At 42.2% G+C, this 5637-nt stretch overlaps 1 long non-coding RNA gene across 1 annotated transcript; it reads right to left on the bottom strand.

Annotated features, from left to right (window-relative positions):
- Positions 1-1604: 1604 nt before the first annotated feature.
- LOC108446358 lies at positions 1605-5631 on the bottom strand. The gene is made up of 2 exons (XR_001861528.1): positions 5470-5631; positions 1605-4346 (listed from the first exon to the last, which is right to left on the bottom strand). It is a non-coding gene; the product is annotated as an uncharacterized LOC108446358 (long non-coding RNA).
- Between the last annotated feature and the right edge of the window lie 6 nt (positions 5632-5637).

Genomic DNA, 5637 nt, shown 5'->3' with positions numbered 1-5637 from the left:
TCTTGCAACATCTGTACAGTCCTCCCAAGTTATTTGACCCTTCTTCCAGAAACAATAGATTCTCTTTTTTTCCCTAAGTCTTCTGTTTAACCAAGCTGATCTTCTTCCCTGATGACTTGTCTCTCTGTACAAGGAGACAGCCTGATCCTGAATATTTAACAATTCCTTTCTAAAGCACATCCAGCCTTCCTGGACTCTTTTGTCCTTCAGGACTGACTCCAAAGGGGCTCTGTCAATCAATGTCCTAAACAGGCCAAAGTCTGCTAGATGGAAATTCAAGGTGGAAGTTCTGCTGGTGCCCGTCCTTACTCCACCCAGTACTGAAAACTTAATATTTTGTGGTCTCTCTGCCCAAGAAAGCCACCAGCCACCACAGCACCCACTAGTCTTTCTTTGCTCACTGTCATGGTTTAGGCCCAGCCAGCAGCCAAGCCCCACACAGCCACTTGTTCATTCCCCCACCAGTGGGACTGGGGAGAGAACTGGAAGGGCAAATGGAGAAAACTTGAGGGCTGAAATAAAGACAGTTTAATCGGGAAAGCAAAAGCCATGCACACAAGCCAAGCAGAATCACTTATAAGCATGATGCCATATGGTCTGGAATATCCCTTTGGTCAGTTTGGGTCACCTGTCCCAGCTGTGTCTCCTCCCAACCTCCCCGATCTCCCATGCACCCCCAGTCCCCTCCCCAGTGTGGCAGTACCGAAACCAGAAAAGGCCTTGGCTCTGTGCAAGCCCTGCTCAGCAATAACAAAAACATCTCTGTATTATCAGCCCTGAGTTCAGCACAAATCCAAAACACAGCCCAATGCCAGCCAATATGAAGAAAGTTAACTCTACTCTCACCAAAACCAGCACAGACACAAAAAAACCAGGTCCAGCAGGGCATCTCCTCTGGTAGGCTCTTTCACCAGCTCTGTCAAGAAGTTACCTTCCACACACTCCAAGAACCCCCTGGTCTGCTTCCTCTCTGCTATATTGTATTTCCAGCAGACATTTGGCAAGCTGCAGTCATACACAAATAAAAGGGCAACCATGAGACTTCTGCCAGCCACTTGAAGAATGGCTTATCTGCCTGTTCAGCCTGGTTGGGTGGTCTGTAACAGACTCCCACTATGACTTTGCCCTGCTGATCTTCCCCCTATCCTTACCATAGGCACTCAGCCTTGTCGTCTTCATCATAATCATCAATTTCAATACAATCACTCCCTAACAGTGCTACCCCATGCTATTCTATGTTTACAGAATACTCCTAATTGGTTTGCTAATTGAGATGAGGCTTCATTTTCTAGCAGGTGCCTTGCTGAGACACATACATGGGAAAACAATCTGTAGAGGGACATTGTCCCTAGAGGGATCTCACACCAACCAACTCTTGATAAAGCCAACAGCCTGCATTGCTCAGCTCTTTTACACTGACAGTGTTACCAGGAAAACCCTGCAAAATTCAACCTCTGTTGCTGTTCATATTAATTGAACTGATTTAATTATGAAAGTTTTGTTCACAGTAACACAGATCCACAGATCCAGACCTCAAAGCATGTAGTACAGCTAAAATGTAGGAGAAACTTGAAAATACTGGGTATTGTAAAAAAACAGGAGTGTAAGAAAGGTAATAAATTATTTTTATTACTTCTGTAAGATAATTATCTGCACAACGTTAACGTCAAATAAGTAAGATACATTCTACATCAAGTTATTTTAAGTGTATTTAATTTGACTTACCTAAAGCATTCACTTTAATTATGTAAAATCACATAGAGCCTGCAGTAATCCAGAGCGCATCAGTTGCTTAATTCTGTATCAAGGTCTATGCCAAAAACCACATGAAATATAAGCCGGTTATTTTTCCACAAAAGCATCTGACCAAGGCAAGGAAGAAACCTTGATCTATTTTTGGCACTATTAACATTATGCTAGAGAGAGTTTTTATTCTGACTTGATTCTGCTGGTCTCATTCAAAATTTTGCTAAATCCCATTGTACATGTACTTCCCCAATACATTAGCTAACCTAACATGTAGGACTTTCCGGTTCAAAAAACAGAACAACCCCTTCTTGACCGGAATGTTCTAGTGCTGACATTTTATTCTGAATGTTTTGTAAGCAGAAATGTTCTAGAAATGAGTAACTCTGTGTATAGGCATTTGCCACGGGCACACTGCGCACAAGGTCTGCTGCTGCTTTTATGATCAGAGTTCATGGTAGATGTTGTAGGTCAGTACTTATTTAGTAACTTAGTTGTTAATAAAACAGACATATTTTCAGACATCTAGATGGAAGAGGTATCAAAAAACTGCTGTCTCAAGCTCTGCAGCTGGATGTTACCCTTCCCCAAAACAGATAATGTCCTGGCAGAGTGTGTCAGAAACAGCTGAAGAAGCTGCTATAGCACATGCTGAAGTTAGGATCACAAATTGTGTCCTTGCAACACAGGCATTGAATTTACTGGTCCATGTGAGTGACATGGTGACTGTTTCTCAGAACAGTAGCAAACACTTCATCAATTTATTTCCCTGGTCTTCAATGGTTCCTAATGCTGAAGAAAAATTTAGACTTCTCTTCTTCCTCCAGTTTCACCCAAGAAGTCATACAGCCAAAATCAAAAGGTTCAATAATTAACAATGCAAAAAAATGGGACAGCCCTAATCATCACCACATAAATGACAGCATTCCCTTCCTGCGTACTTCTTGGTGGACCATTTTGTGTCTCTCTGGGAAGCATAATTCTTCTACCTGTACACTTTACCTCCATCTACTTATTATGCCAAATTCAAATCCAAGCTTAACTACACCAACAAGTAGACAAAAAAAAAGCCTTGGTTTTGGATGTTTCTGCTGACAAACTTGCCAGAATAACCAACCATATCTATGCTGAATAATGTATCCCAATCAAGCTTTTTTTGTCTTTTTCCTATTAAAGAGAATTTAGTTGATTTAAATTTCCTTAAAGTGTGGGTGGACTTGGATTTTTGTTAAAAATAAAAAAGTGGTCAAATAGGTAATTCATTATAGCGAAATTCTGTTGTGATGCCTGAAGGGGAAAGAACTGGTCTCCTTTAACACCACCAGATCTGATACCATTAAAGCCACTTAGCAGGATTGTGACTGTACTTGCTCTCGACTTTAAAAGGAATGAGGCGCTGCAGAGACAGCAGTCCAGCTGGGAATGACTGTGAAATTCAAACCTAATTCTGTGTTACCGCACAGGGTATGCCTGTAGAACAAACACTGGTTGATCTGTTCTAGCCTTCAACGTCAAAGCAGCAGCTCAACAATAATGTTTAATAGAACATACTGTTGCACCTCTAGACTTAAACTTGGTTCTAACTATAAAATATTTGCTTTAGCAAGAGATACTGAAAATCTAGTGTTTATAGCATTAGTGGCAAGCTAGTTGGTAGCATTAACTTGATGTTACTGATACTGCTGCCTTTGTTGATGGCCAATGAAAGACAAAACGGAATTAAAAACTGTTTTCCTATTACTTCCACAGATCAGTTTTGAAACAAAAATGGTGCACACACAATAAAGCATTCACAACAAGGTAGCAGTTTCAGGTGACCAACATCTTGTATAGTGTTTAGTGTCAAATTTTGATGGAATTCACCATATGAGGGATATGGTAACGACTAGTTTGAGCAATAATCCTTGAAGTTATTTCCTCAGATTCTTGAATAATATCATAGTTTAAACAGACTGATGGAGATCAGGATAGGAAATGGATCAGAAATTACAATGGCAGAACATAAATTGATACTCACTTGGTTTTTTTTGCTGATTCACCTAACAATTCAAGGTGTGCATTAAAGGCTAAAAGGAATGATCAAAATTTCCTGTCTTCAGTAGTCCAAGTTCACACTAGCTGTTGTTCAAATTTATAGGGACACAGGTGGGTTTTTTCAGACACATTGTCTTCTTATTTGGTTTGATAATTAATGCCTTCAGAAAATACACTTGCCCAGTACACATTTTATAAAGGGCAGCAATGCAGAAATTATTTCAGACCTCTTCCCCGCATGTACCCTGTTCTCCTCTTCCCTCCTCAAAACCACACATATTTGGTTCAGGAAGCAAGCTTGCTACATTACACTCACTGTTGCAGCTAAAAATTACTGTACCGGAGCCACAGGCATAGAGCTGTTCAGTAGTTTAGTGGTGCTGCCTGAAGCTGGAACCAAGGCTGCAAATCGAAGCTGAGGTGGTAAAAGCAGCAATGGCCATCGCCTGAAGTTGGCCTCTTCTGTGGGACACACTGTTTGTCTTCTATGGGTGTGAGAAGTTGCTGAGGACTAGGTGGTCAGTGTCACACTTCTACTGAGATGAGGTAGTCATCCAGCAAAGCTCCTGGTAAAGAAAAGATACTCTTTTGCCTTGTATGTGCGAAAAAACTTACCCCTCCAAAGTACCCTTGCCACCATCAGAGCATTGTGAGCAACGGCACAATCTTGCCTGTTGCTCCATTTTATTACTGGTGCGTCATCAGGTTCTCTCATCTAGGAGAGGTAAAATCTATCTGCATGTCACTCTCCTGCTTATCCACTAGACTTCTGCAACTCTTAGCTGGCATTTGCCCTGTATTCAGCTACTTATGGTTACCGTCTTCTGTGCTAAACAAATGCAGTGTTGCCACATCTGTATTTACTCAACCTTTCACTGCAATAATGAATTTGACAGTCCAGAAATCTCCGCTATTTGGACTAGATGTTAATTAAGAGCCTGTGGAATTCGCTTTGGCTGTAAGTAATCCTGTTGAGTGCCTAAGCACTTACTGTGTGCAGTAAGCTATGCACCTGACGGCACATGCAGACAGCCTTGCTCCTCCTTCATACAGGGGTAACATCAAATTCCCTCATAAGAATGAGGAACTTATTGTCATAGATGACCTCTCTCAGTCATTAGTGCAAACAGAGGTTCAGGCAACATGTGTGCCACTTCTGTACATTTTGTGACTAAAGCCTTGCTCAGAGGAACAATTCTCTGACAAAGAATTCTCTATGTAGATGGAGATCATCGCTTTGTACAACTACATGGTACTTTGAATGCAGTCAGTGTGGGTACATCTGCTTCCTTTCCAGGCAGGATAGCCCAAAAAATTATTTGGGTCCAGACAGTACTGACATACCTACACAAAAAAGTCTGGAAACCCAGTGAGCTGAGGCCACGGTACTTTTAAACTCAAGAACACTTCTCAAATATTAATTAACCTTCCTAGTGTATTTTTGACACAAAGGAGTGCATACGAAAGTAATTAATAGGGTTTGGGTGGTTTTCTTTTTCCTTTTACCACGACGGGGCGGGGGTGGCACTACCTAACTCCAACAAAAACCACACAATCCAGGAAAAACTTTTATAGCAAAACAGCGACACCCACTGCTGGATATCACAGTAACGCCGTTACGCTCGAAAATAAAGTGAAAGGGAAAACGCCAGGGAGGGGAGAAGCCAAATTTCTAAGGGGTTCGCGAACCTTCTCCCTGCATCGCTGCCAAGAACCTCAGGTTCCGGTCTCAACACCGGGCTGCCCCCAAACGCCGTGGTCTTTCAGCAAGGAGAGAAGGACGGAGGGAGAAAGGGTCTCACGGTGTCACCGCCTCCTGGCCTCGCGTGCGCCGCTGCCTCCCCTGGGCACAGCGAC

This window comes from Corvus brachyrhynchos, unplaced genomic scaffold, assembly GCF_000691975.1.
Source record: "Corvus brachyrhynchos isolate BGI_N302 unplaced genomic scaffold, ASM69197v1 scaffold194, whole genome shotgun sequence".
Taxonomy (NCBI): Eukaryota; Metazoa; Chordata; class Aves; order Passeriformes; family Corvidae; genus Corvus; species Corvus brachyrhynchos.
Note: the sequence above shows the minus strand (reverse complement) of the source record. Positions and strands in the feature narration are given on the sequence as shown.